At 48.5% G+C, this 14,022-nt stretch overlaps 1 protein-coding gene across 8 annotated transcripts in view; it reads right to left on the bottom strand.

Moving 5' to 3' along the window:
* Positions 1-14,022, bottom strand: part of RAD51B (RAD51 paralog B) — a 716,515-nt gene that overhangs the window by 619,140 nt on the left and 83,353 nt on the right. For 3 of the 8 annotated variants that reach the window (XM_073348425.1, XM_073348432.1, XM_073348431.1), the window contains exon 1: positions 601-631. The exons of the other annotated variants lie outside the window; for them this stretch is intronic. The gene's annotated coding sequence lies outside the window, so the exon portion shown is untranslated. Of the gene's footprint in view, positions 1-600; positions 632-14,022 lie in introns of those variants that run through there. 8 annotated transcript variants of the gene reach the window in all.

Below are 14,022 nucleotides of genomic sequence, written 5' to 3'. Positions count from 1 at the left end.
CGGCGCTTAGGTCATGTAACTTATGTCATTCGTGGGGTGTCTTATTCACACTCCTGGGTGACATAACGCATACCGAGGTAAACTGTAGTGCATACATAGCCTCAGTTTAACCCCAGTTTCCACCAGCGGGGCTGCACCGATACCGAATTACAGGTCCTAATGCTGCTAGTGCCGACATGGTTTATGGCGCGGATCCTGCAACTGCATCACCCAGCTGTTCCCTCTCCTTTGTGAATGCCCCCAGAGGGGGGAGAGGCCTCCCCACCTACCCCCCACTTCTTGCATGGCCCAGAAGGCTGTAATGAGCGAGTCGCTCCACGCACACACCCCAGCGCCCCCAAGAGAACAGGCGGCGGGGGGGCGCCCCTCCCTCTGCCCCGACTCCGCTTCCCCCGTGGGATAGTGCGGGGATGCCCCGCACACACACTGCAGGAGTGCAGGGCGCCCCAGGGCAGCCACACTGCCTTCCCGCGCCGAGCCAGGCTCCCCCTGCCCCGCCCGGCGACTGCTGGCTGCAGCCCACTCCTCCTGCCCTGGGGCCGCCGAGCCCCTCCCCTTGGGCTCCACCATCCAACCGCCACAACTGCCCCGCGCCCTGACCTGGCAACTTTTTCAAAGTGTCCCACTTCCCCGAGTCAGAGGTGGAGCTACCGAGCAACATCCAGGGTAGCGATTGGCCCGTTACCCTAAGCCACCGACCAATCAACTGTAGCGTTATGGTTTAGCCAAGCGCGGGGCGTGCTGGGAAGTGTAGTTCTCTGGGGGAGGCGCGCGCAGTGAAGTGTGGGTATGAGGTGTGCAGAGGTTTTGCTCCCTGCAGTGTATCTAGAGTGGAAGGTACCCGCCCCGGCTTGTTTTCAAGGGGTGGAAGATAAGAGAATTCCTCTTCCCCCATAATTTCTTGGCTGTGGTTGTGTATATACAAGTACATGATGGTTTGAAGCTGCCCAGAGGCTCGGAATGTTAGAAGTCAAGGGACCACTAAAGTTACTTTCCTTGTAGAGACTGGTCCAAAGGCAGAGCTCAAGCTACATACACTGGGAAAATGGAGGTACTTTTAAAATGTGATTACTGTTACTTAGCATTAATATGCCTCTTTAATCTGAGGATCTCAAATTGATTTACAAAGGTGGGTAAGCATTATTCCCATTTTCTGATGGGGGAGACTGAGATGTACAGAGTTTGAAAGGTTTCAGAATAGCAGCCGTGTTAGTCTGTATTCGCAAAAAGAAAAGGAGTACTTGTGGCACCTTAGAGACTAACCCATTTATTTGAGCATGAGCTTTCATGAGCTACAGCTCACTTCATCGGATGCATTCAGTGGAAAATACAGTGGGGAGATATATGTACATAGAGAACATGAAACAGTGGGTGTTACCATACACACTGTAATGAGAGAGTGATCACTTAAGGTGAGCTATTACCAGCAGGAGAGCGGTGGGGGGGGGGACGAGAGACCTTTTGTAGTGATAATCAAGGTGGGCCATTTCCAGCAGTTGACAAGAACGACTTAGGAACAGTGGGGAGTGGAGGGGGGGGAATAAATATGGGGAAAGACTTTTACTTTGTGTAATGACCCATCCACTCCCAGGCTCTATTCAAGCCTAAGTTAATTGTATCCAGTTTGCAAATTAATTCCAATTCAGCAGTCTCTCATTGGAGTCTGTTTCTGAAATTTTTTTGTTGAGGATTTCCACTTTTAGGTCTGTAATCGAGTGACCAAAGAGATTGAAGTGTTCTCCGACTGGTTTTTGAATGTTATAATTCTTGACATCTGATTTGTGTCCATTTATTCTTTTACGTAGAGACTGTCCGGTTTGGCCAATGTATATGGCAGAGGGGCATTGCTGGCACATGATGGCATATATCACATTGGTAGATGTGCAGGTGAACGAGCCTCTGATAGTGTGGCTGATGTGATTAGGCCCTATGATGGTGTCCCCTGAATAGATATGTCGACACAGTTGGCAACGGGCTTTGTTGCAAGGTTAGGTTCCTCGGTTCTGGTGTGTGGTTGCTGGTGAGTATTTGCTTCAAGTTTGGGGGCTGTCTGTAAGCAAGGACTGGCCTGTCTCCCAAGATCTGTGAGAGTGATGGGTCATCCTTCAGGATTGGTTGTAGATCCTTGATGATGCGTTGGAGAGGTTTTAGTTGGGGGCTGAAGGTGATGGCTAGTGGCGTTCTGTTATTTTCTTTGTTAGGCCTGTCCTCTGGTAGGTGACTTCTGGGTACTCTTCTGGCTCTGTCAATATGTTTCTTCACTTCCGCAGGTGGGTACTGTAGTTGTAAGAATGCTTGATAGAGATCTTGTAGGTGTTTGTCTCTGTCTGAGGGGTTGGAGCAAATGCGGTTGTATCGTAGAGCTTGGCTGTAGACAATGGATCGTGTGGTGTGGTCTGGGTGAAAGCTGGAGGCATGTAGGTAGGAATAGCGGTCAGTAGGTTTCCGGTATACGGTGGTGTTTATGTGACCATTGCTTATTAGCACCATAGTGTCCAGGAAGTGGATCTCTTGTGTGGACTGGTCCAGGCTGTGGTTGATGGTGGGATGGAAATTGTTGAAATGATGGTGGAATTCCTCAAGGGCTTCTTTTCCATGGGCCCAGATGATGAAGATGTCATCAATATAGCGCAAGTAGAGTAGAGGCGTTAGGGGACGAGAGCTGAGGAAGCGTTGTTCTCAGTCAGCCATAAAAATGTTTGAAAGATTGTTTACTGACAGTGGAGCCACTGGTGCAATTTCAAATTATAAATGCATATAAAATAATCATCGTGGTACAAACCAGTTAGCAGGTAGCTGTCTCTACCTGTAGCAAATTCTTGCATGGTAATTTTAAAGAGAGTGTTCCCTTCTTGAGAAGGGGGGGACCCTAATGGCAGAGTAATCTATTCACAAGCATTCAGATTCATTACAACATGAGGGGAAAGAGCTTTACATTAATCTACTTTTGAGAAAATTGTCAGATCAACCTGCAGGGAATTCTGGAAACACCCACAAAGAAATTATTCAAGTAATGGAGGCAAAGCCAAAGGTTGCCTTCAAGGACCAAGGCAGGGTTGGATTCTAACTGATTACACAATATTAAAGTAGAACTGCTAACAGAAAGAGGAATTATGCTTTAGATTACACTAAATACTAACCATTCTAGGGGTCCAGCTCTCTGAAGTTTTAAAAGAAATGAGATTCACTCCACAATCAGGTAAGTTATTTCTCATCATTTGAATCTCATAAAAAAACAGTATGGTAACATAATTGATGGAAATCTCCATTAAGTTCCACATTATTTGGTCAAAATCCTAAATGATTGAGAACAGGATTCAGAACCCAGACATAGGTCACAAATAAAAATAATTTGGTTGGTCTCTAATTAGTCCTCATTTGTCTATTTCACAAAGCCACTGCACAATTTGGTATTACTGGCATCCTCTGTTCAGAAAAAGCAACATGAAAAAAGATCTAGTAGGGAGCTAGAAAATATCCTGTTCAAATCCATTTGGATAATCACATTCTGTTGACTTAAATTCTCCTTGCAGTTCAGTTGCCAAAGTTAGTCTTTACTGTGTCCCTCTGAAAAACATTCATATCGTTGCTGGGGCAGAGTGTCTGCCATGCCCTACCCTAGAGTTCGGGCATTCCATGAGTAAGTTAGCATATACAACCCCTGTATGTACAGTCTACAAATCATTTGGGAGCATTCAGTATAAAATATAAAGTTACGGTAATAATGAATAATAAGAGAAGGATTATCTTTTGACTCAAACTCAGGACTTGGAGTCAAGAGATTTCATTTCTATGGCCAGCCAGCCCTATCACAGACTCCCTCTCCAGCCTAGGACAAATCCATTAGCTGCTCGGTGACGCCTCTAAAACAACTACTTTGTGAGGCTTAATTCATTAATGTTTGCAATGTAATTTGGAATCGTCAGGTGGAAGACACCTAAAAAGTGAAGAGTATTATTTGTGTTATCTACAGTATTAATCATTGTCATAATATTTAGTCCGAAAGATTAACCTAGCTGATTGAAAAAATATGTTGACATCATTTGGAATATATATTGAGGGAGATACATGCCATGAACTGTATGTTTATGCGTGTGTAGTGCAATAAAAAAATATAGTGGAATTGAAAAAAAATACAATAGCAAGTTCAATACTTTATAAAACCAGCAAGTCAGTGGTGGATTAGCCGCTGTGCCAACAGGGCCTGTGCCCAAGGGCCCTGGCCAATTGGGGGCCTCCTGAAAATGAGCGCCCCCAGGTGGGGGGGGTGGGGCAAGCCCCCATGCCCCAACCCATTTTCCCAGCAGGAATGCCGGGAGAGAGGGATGATGGGGTGGGGGACTGCAGGCGGAAGGGGTGGGGAAGGGCTCCCACTTGTTCTGGCCCAGGGTCCCACAAACCCCTAATCCATATCTGCAGCAAGTCATAAAAACATGGTGAAAGATATGATATAGCAAGAGGCCATGAGTAAGGCTGCGAGTTAGTCACGGATTCCGTGATTTCTGCAACAGCCGACGCGGCTGGCTCCGGGGCTGCCCAAGCAGCTTAGGCAGCCCCTGGGCCCGTCTCACTGCCCACTGCTGGGGCAGTCTCGGGCCAAAAGTAGCAGGAGTTTGGGTGTGGGAGAGGACTTAGGGGCACAAGAGGGCATGAGGGCACTGGGCGGCACTTACCTTGGGGGGGACTCCCCAAAAGCGGCAACATGTCCCTCCCTGCCTCAGCTCCTAGCTCCATGCACTGCCTCTGCCTGCAGGCAATGTCCCCACAGCTCCCATTTGCCGCGGATCCCGGCCAATGGGAGCTGTGGAGCTGCCAGCGCACGGAGCTAGGAGCTTCGGGGGAGACATGTTGCCACTTCGCTGCTTCCGAGAAGCCGAGTAGGGAGCCTGCCAGCTCCACCAACTCCCCCCATCACAGCACTAGCTGGGGTCCTGGGTTGCTCCCATCCAAGCACCTACAGCGCCCCCTAGACTGCCCTTCCCCCACAGCACTCATGGAGCCCCCCAGGCTGCCCCTCACAAGCACCCGCACTCCCCCAGCACCCATGACACCCCCCCCCAGGTCTCGCCCCCGCAGCACCCACAGCCCCACTCCCAAGATTTAATCAGGGGTATAGCACAAGTCATTGACAGGTCACGGGCTGTGAATTTTTGTTTACTGCCCGTGACCTGTCAATGACTTACTAAAAATACCTGTGACTAAAATGTAGCCTTAGCCATGAGAAAGCCAACAAATATACAATCAAAAAAAGTGAATGGAACATGGAGTTCACACTAAGAAAGAAAGGAGTTGTCTTAAATGAGAAATACCACAGAGGATTTAAGGAATAGGTAAAAGAGCACGCAATGTGTCAAATACAGAGATACAGCCTTAGATAGTAACTAGCAGAATAAGGAGATGGGAGATGAAATGGAGAAAGAAAAGGAGTACTTGTGGCACCTTAGAGGCTAACCAATTTATTTGAGCATTTATTTGCATGCATCCAATGAAGTGAGCTGTAGCTCACGAAAGCTCATGCACAAATAAATTGGTTAGTCTCTAAGGTGCCACAAGTACTCCTTTTCTTTTTGCGGATACAGACGAACACGGCTGCTCCTCTGAAATGGAGAAAGAGTGCCACCTAGTGTAGTAAAAAAGTCTGCAGTCAAAAATGGACTTTAAGATGGGCTTGCAATGAAAAAGGCTGGAGAAGGGAGGGAAAGCTGTTTGCATATTCCACTGGAGTGGGCAGGGTATAGAGATACCCAGGGCCAGATTAAGGCAATCTGGGATGCGCTATCACAGCCCCATTGCCCACTTGGCATGGCAATAACAAGGGCCCCCCACTTCTCCCAGAGTGGCAGTAGCACAGGTCTCCTTGTCTTCTCCAGATGCAGAGTTCCCCCTCACCTCAGGAGAAGCAGCGTTCTCTCTCTTCCTCCAGAAAGGCAGGATAGCTGCAGCAGCAGCAGCAAATCCCCCAGTATATAGGGGTATCTGCAAGGGGCATGGGCTGGATTTATAGCACTCTTCTCCTCCTGTCCACACCAGTGTAAGGTGGTGTTGGCAGGGTTCTCCCAGAGCAGTGAAGTTTGCAGTTAATACCCCATTAAGATGCATAGGGCAGTTCATCCCTCTCAGAGCTACTATTCCAGGCCATCTGCAGCTGTGGGCAGATATCACTGTGTTGATTACATTTGGGTCAGATTTTCAAGTTTTTCTTAAGATTCTGACATAATCATATGCCTCCAGCAGTTAGGGCTCCCTTATTCTGGCCCTATGTGGGTGTGCAAAACAAACTAAGTTCACATACACATACAGACACCATGGTCATCAGTAGGTATGGAACCTCAGGCCTTCAACAACAAAAGCACAGGTCCCTAATGCTCAAGCTAAAAGAGAACTCCTTTACCTACAAGCATAGGCGCAGGGATGAGGGTGCAGGGCATGCTGCAGCACCCTCAGCTTTTCGCCAGGGCTCTGCTGCCAGCCTCCAGTGCCCTGGGGCCTGGCCCTCTGGCTCCCCACCCGCTGGTCCTGGCTGCCAGATCCGGGGGGGCAGACAGGGGTATGGCTAAGAGGTAGCAATAATAGGCTGTGTAGTTGCTAGGACCAGTGACTAAAGGGAGACATAATCATACTCACGAGATCAGCTTATAAATTAGCTGGTATGAAATATTTTAGCCCAAATTTTAGCAAAATTATAAGCAACTGAAAAGAGGGTCTTATAATGGGAAGTGTTGGGGAACTGTAATAATAGGCAGTGCTGCCAGCTCCACATATAATATGGCATGCACAATAATTTAATTTAGAAGCCAAAAGGAATAATAAATTCTGATATGCCCATGAGTCAAGGAGAGCTGCTATATTCCTGTAGGCTAGAGGTGCCTGGCTGTCAAGAGGTAAAAGGTTTGCCATTTTTATTTTATATTCATTCTACAATTGCCAAATCTAGCCTGGTTTTGGCCAGCAGTGTCTCCTTGTGTACCAGATCACGTGTTTGTCTACCTCAGGGGTGGCCAAACTTACTGACCCTCTGAGCCACATATAATCTTCAGAGGTTCAAGAGCCAGGGTGCGCATGCTGGGGCTCAAGGCTTCAGCCTTGCTGGAGTGGGGGAGGGCTTGGGGCTGCAGCCCCACAGGAGGTGCACCCTGCTGGTCCAAGGCTCAGGGCTTCAGTTCCACAACAGGACGGTGGGGCTAGGGGCTTCTGCCCTGTGGGGAGAGGGATCTTGAGGCTTCAGCCCTATGGGAAGCACCTGCCAGGGGTCTTGAGGCTTCAGCCCTGCAGGAGGCACTTGCCACGGCTCGAGGCTTCTGCCCAGTGGGAAGGGGGGTATCGGAGCTTCAGCCCTGTGGAAGACCTCTGTTGGGGCTTGTGGCTTCAGCCTCATTCCTGCTGAAGCCCCAAGCCCCGGCAGGCGCCTCCCATAGGACTAAAGCTCCGATACGCCCCTTCCCACTGGGCAGAAGAGCCAGAGACAATGTGTGTGGGGGCCACATGTCCCCCAGATTTTTGCCACGGTTTGCTGGCCGCACTAGGTCACATGGGGCAGCTGCCAGGCCCCCTCCCTGCAGGGCAGCTGCTGGAGCCAGCAAGCTGGGAGCTGCAGGGAGAGCCACTGCTTTTGCTGCTCCCTCTCCCCATAGAGCTAAAGCAGTGGCCCCTCCCTCCAGCGCCCAGCTGTTAGCTCCCAGTGAAAAGGCAGCAGCAAATGGTTGGGAGCTGCAGGGAGTGGCTGCTGAGAGTAAGGGGAGGGGGGGAATGTCCAAACCTTTAAATTGTGCCTCCCCACTCTCAGCAGGCACCAGTTGTCCCTGGCAGAAGCCCATAGCCCCACCACCATGCTACAGGGCAGAAGCCCCTAGTCTATGTGGATGTTATTTGGAGAACTTAAGGATGTGTTATTGAAGCAATGTTACTAGAGTGAGCTTGGCTGTTTTGACAGCTGGGGGGCTCTTTGAACTTTTCTTTCTGTATTAAAGAAGAATGAACCATTTTGTTAAGGAGATCCAAGCAAACGGATCAAGAGGCATGCCCCTGTTTACTTCCCAGATATCCCTATTTACAGCTTTCAAACACTGACATGTAACTGCGCATCTTCCTTCTTCCCTATACACTACTACATAGTTGATGTTACCTCTCCAAAAGATATTTATTAAACAAAAAAAGGAGTAAGAAGTGTTAAACATCCACATATTTCTAATGGTCAACAAAGCTTTCAAATGCCCTTTCAACCAAGCCTAGGAGTGACTCACTAACCTTTTCCAGGGGTTTCACACATTTGAATAGGGGCCCAGTTTGGGAGTCAGGAGACCTAGGTTCTAATACAGGGGTGGGCTACATCGGGCCCGTCAGACCATTTAATCTGGCCCTCAGCTCCAGCTGGGGAGCAGGGTCGGGAGTTTGCCGCACTCCAGCCAGGGAGCAAGGTCGGGGCCAGGGGCTTGCCCCACACCACGTGGCTCCCAGGAAGCAGCCAGCAATACCCCCCTTTGGCTCCTACGTAGTACGCGAAGGCATAGCCAGGCAGCTCTGCGCGCTGCCCCATCCGCAGGTGCCGCCCCTGCAGCTCCCGTTGGCCGCAGTTCCCTCAGAGCCAGAGCGGGGACATGCTTCTGGGAGCTACTTGCGGTAAGCACCGCCCGGAGCCTGCACTCCTGAGCGCCCCCCGCTCCCCAATCCCCTGCCACAGCCCTGATCTCTGAACCCCTCCTGCCCTCTGAACCCCTCAATCCCAGCCCAGAGCCCCCTCATCCCCAGCCCCACCCCAGACCTGCACATGCAGTCAGAGCCTTCAGCCCGCCCAGTACCCCAACAGCCTGCCCCATCCCTTATCCCCCTCCAAACCCCAAACACCTCGTCTCTGGCCACCGCAGAGCCCACACCCCTCCCCCGTACCCCTGCCCCAGCCTGATCTCCCCCCACCCTCCGAATGCCTTGGTCCCAGCCTGGAGCCCCTCCTGCACCCAAACCCCCCAGCCCCACCCCGGAGCCCTCACCCCCACACACACCACACCCCGGAGCCCCCTTCTGCACCCTGAACTCCTAATTTCTGGACCAAACCCAAAGCCAGCACCCCCAGCCAGAGCCCTCACCCCCTCCCGCACCCCTACCCCCAATTTCGTGAGCATTCATGGCCCGCCATACAATTTCCATACCCTGATGGGGCCCTCAGGCCAAAAAGTTTGCCTGTTCCTGTTCTAATGATTTAGTGGGTGTTGGTCCTGCTCTGAACAGGGGGTTGGACTAGATGACCTCCTGAGGTCCCTTCCAACCCTATGATTCTATGATAATATCAGCTGTGCCTGCTGTATGACCTTGGCCAAGTAACTTAATCTCTCCATGCCTATGTTTCCCTTCCCACCTTTTTTCCTGTCTATTTGAATGTGAACTCTTCAAGGCAGGGACTCTCTCTCACTATGTATATATACAGTGCCTGGCACAAGAGGGCCCTGATCTTGGCTGGGGCCTCTTGGTGCTATTATTGGAATTAGGGTGACCAGATGTCCCGATTTTATAGGGACAGTCCCAATATTTGGGGCTTTTTCTTATATAGGCGCCTATTACGCCCCACCCCCATCTCAATTTTTCACACTTGCTGTCCGGTCACCCTAACTGGAATACAAATAATAAAATGGTGATAATAAAGCTGAGAGTTACTTGCATGAACATCGAGTCTCACTGCACTCATTCAAGGAGCTTCCACTAAACTGAGGCTCCAGAGGAAGATTGTCACAAAGAAACAAAGTACAACAGCAACAACAAATGAGATTTTGAAGGAGCAAAGTGTTCTAATGTCAAGCAGATCAATTACCATCAAGAATTTAATAGTAATTAGCATGCCTAAGGGCAAACCAGTGGGGAATTAACCTGATGTGAATGGTGGAGGATAGAATACTTAACAGCTTTTGTCAGTGTAAATCCCTCATCATTTGGATGACTTTGCTGGACTCCTGCTAGGTAAAGGACAGGACCCATTCAGCAAATTCCTGAACAGGAATCGGCACAACAGTTTCTCTTGGTAACCCAAGGCAGCCTGCCACATGTATCTTCAGCAAACAGTTTTACACAGTAGCAAAAAGTTTCAGATTATTCAGCCAGTTGAAAAACGAAGGTAAATCTCAGAGTCTCTATTCATTAGATCTCTCAAGATTATCTTCTACTTATTCATTATTTCTTTAGAGTTATACAGTGTGGGAGGAGAACACTTAAGCACATGCTCAGAAGACCCACAGTCCCTACCCCAGAGCTTACTAAGTGCCCAGTTCTGCAGCTCTGACTCCTGCTGCCTAGCACTTGTTCACGAGAGTACTCCCATTGCCTTTGCACGAACCAGTGCTATTCAGTTTATTCATGTCAATGCAGAAACAGACCTGGTGTAGACAGACCAAAACCAGTTCAGTCACAAAATGCACAGGATGGATCATTCTCCCGTTTATTCTTGCTGTCTAGAAATAAGAAAAGGAGTACTTGTGGCACCTTAGAGACTAACCAATTTATTAGAGCATAGGCTTTCGTGAGCTACAGCTCACTTCATCAGATGCATGCATCTGATGAAGTGAGCTGTAGCTCACGAAAGCTTATGCTCTAATAAATTGGTTAGTCTCTAAGGTGCCACAAGTACTCCTTTTCTTTTTGCGAATACAGACTAACACTGCTGTTACTCTGAAACCTGTCTAGAAATAAACATCTCCAAAGAACTAGACTATTTGACTGATACCTAGCACATTTTTATGGAGGAGAAAATACATTCTCCTGTCCTGGGAAATCGTTACAGGCCAGATCAAGCTTTCCTGGGATAAAACCCACCAGAGGTTACCTACGAGAATGAAAAATTCCACAAAGGAATCCACTTTGTTCCATGAGGGAAGAGTAGTATTCTCCCTACAGCTATACTTCCTGAATGAGATGCAGATCTATTCCCAGTCCTGCACATCTCCACAGGAGGCCAGTAATGTGCAGGGAGGCTCTATACCTGCACCCCAGCTACAAGACCCTGAATCCCGCCTCCTCTGCCTAGCAGTACAGCTCCAGCAGAGCCATGTCACCAGGGCTTCCGCTGGCTGCAATTGTCCCTGGGATACCATCTTTTTGGTTTCAGAGTAACAGCCGTGTTAGTCTGTATTCGCAAAAAGAAAAGGAATACTTGTGGCACCTTAGAGACTAACCAATTTATTTGAGCATGAGCTTTCGTGAGCTACAGCTCACTTCATCGGATGCATACCGTGGAAACTGCAGCAGACTTTATATACACACAGAGATCATAAAACAATACCTCCTCCCACCCCACTGTCCTGCTGGTAATAGCTTATCTAAAGTGATCATCAAGTTGGGCCATTTCCAGAACAAATCCAGGTTTTCTCACCCTCTACCCCCCCACACATAAACTCACTCTCCTGCTGGTAATAGCCCATCCAAAGTGACAACTCTCTACACAATGTGCATGATAATCAAGGTGGGCCATTTCCTGCACAAATCCAGGTTCTCTCACACCCTCACCCCCCTTTTTTTTGGAGGGGAGTGAGGGGGTGAGAGAACCTGGATTTGTGCAGGAAATGGCCCACCTTGATTATCATGCACATTGTGTAGAGAGTTGTCACTTTGGATGGGCTATTACCAACAGGAGAGTGAGTTTATGTGTGGGGGGGTGGAGGGTGAGAAAACCTGGATTTGTGCTGGAAATGGCCCAACTTGATAATCACTTTAGATAAGCTATTACCAGCAGGACAGTGGGGTGGGAGGAGGTATTGTTTTATGATCTCTGTGTGTATATAAAGTCTGCTGCAGTTTCCACGGTATGCATCTGATGAAGTGAGCTGTAGCTCACAAAAGCTCATGCTCAAATAAATTGGTTAGTCTCTAAGGTGCCACAAGTACTCCTTATCTTTTTGGTTCTGAGTTTGTACTGCACCTAGCACAATGGGGTCCTTGTCCAGGACTACAGCTCTTAGGCCCTGTGGTAGTACAAAAAATAAGTAATAGGGATGCCTCTCAAAGTGGGACCTAAAGAAACAGATTTTTCCGGATGGGGCAGTTCCCAAAATCCCTGCTTTCCACCCCAACGTGCAGAGGACTGGAAGTATGGGTTGTGCACTGTTTAGTGCATCACTATTAAGTTGCATCTTGCATCTCCCCCCAAAAATAAGTTTTGCATTTCTCATTAGTTATCTACTTTCTTAAAAAAGAACTTTTGTATCTCCTGCCCCTTTGCTAAAGCAAACCAGAACAGCTGCCGCTGCTAGACAAGAAGATGCACGTTGTACACACAGGGTGACCGACCAACTCACATGTTACAGCTTTGAAGGACTACTGATTAGAGGGAGAGTTGTGTTTACTCTTTGGCCAAAGCATAACAGGCTAAATAAGAGGCCTCAAGGATTATTCCACATTTAGCCTTTACTCTTCTAAGCAGATTGCCCTCCAAAAGCTTCTTCCTACTTCCTTTAGGTTTTTTTGATTAAAGGGACAGCAGCAGACCTTATTTATGTCTGCAGGCTTTTTATAGCTCTGTATTAAAGTCCTCTTAGATGAGGAGGCTGTAAACTGGTGGGATGACAGCACAATAATCACCAAGGATTTCTTGTGAGAGGGAGAAAATCTTTATAATCGTGCATTAAGAACAACCTACTTTATGTAAAAACAAATATAACAGAACCAGCCTAACTCTGTTCTCTCACAGATACTTCCCTCTTCTGCCTCCCCAGCATCCCTTCTTATAGCCCATCTCCTGATACCTGTACCAGGAATGGGGCAGGGGAAGCTGGAGTTAACCTCTTGTATACTGGGAAGCAAGCAGTGCCCATGCACCATGTCACAGAGCCTTTGTTCTCCTGGAGATGAAAAGTGGAGGGGGAAAGTCTGGCCAATAGAACTTGGACTTAAATGATATTTCGTGCCCTTCTATAGCTTCTTCTGTCAAATAACCTCCAAGTGCTTTGCAAATATTAGTTAATTAAGCCGAGTAAATCCCCTGTGAGTTAGGCAGATATCATGGCCCCCATTTCACAGATGGGAAGACTGAGAGACACAGAGAAGTGAAGTGCCTTGCCCAAGGTCACACAGTCAGTAGCAGTGCTAGACATAAAATCCAGTGCTCCGGATTTTTTACGGGGGAGGTGTCCAGCCCTTAAATACTGGGAGGATTGCAGCTTAAATAGATATTTTGTGTGCTTCTGTCCTCCTCTCCTAACTAGTCCATGACAAAACTTGGAAGGAACGCTATGCACAGACAAAGATGGCTTCCGACTTATCTACACTGGGATTTAATTCGCAGCCTTTTGAGTTAATCTGCTTTGAGATTTGTACAATTCATTGTAGTGCACTGACTCTGCATTTATTGTGAACTCTGGAATTCTCTTTCAAAGGGAGCTAAGGGTTTGTCTACACAGCCCCATAATGCAGACCATGGGGGTGTGAGTTGCAGTGTGCACTAACATTTTGTGCTTTATCTGCCCCATGTAGATACTCCTAGTGTGGACTAAAAGATACCTAGTTTGCATTAATGTAGTCCTATTTGTGCCTTTTGCTCTTTCTGTGAAAATCTGCTCAAATTTAACCAAGTTGTGAGCTGCCAAAAATTCTCAATTCATACACGCTCAGTAGAAACGTGCTGGTGTGGCAGCTAACTTTCTCCAGTGGTTCCTTCTGCACTGAGCATGCTCCATCCCAGGGTCGCAGGGGCTGAGCAGGATTTTTTTTATATACTGGTACCTCCTGGCTGCTCTGGGCCACTTTGGCACAGGCCACAGGAACTGATAGTAGGGAGCCTGTCTTACATATGCTCTCAGTGCTACCCCAGCTGGGGCCCAGACAGCCAGGAGGAGGAAGGAGGCTGGATGGCATGCAGAGGAGCGAGAAGCTGGGCCTGGGGGGGTGGCAAGGGGACAAGGAGCCAGTAGGAAAAGGAGTGAGGTGGGGCATTGGGAAAAAGAGCCTGAGGAGGGTGTGGGACTGGGACATGGACCCAAGGGCAGACTGGAATTGAATATGGGACTAGGGGACTGGGACATGGAACCAGAGAGTGGGAAATGGAACAGA

The sequence above is a fragment of the Lepidochelys kempii genome, chromosome 6, assembly GCF_965140265.1.
Source record: "Lepidochelys kempii isolate rLepKem1 chromosome 6, rLepKem1.hap2, whole genome shotgun sequence".
NCBI classification, from domain to species: Eukaryota; Metazoa; Chordata; order Testudines; family Cheloniidae; genus Lepidochelys; species Lepidochelys kempii.
This window is presented reverse-complemented; position numbering and strand designations above follow the sequence as displayed.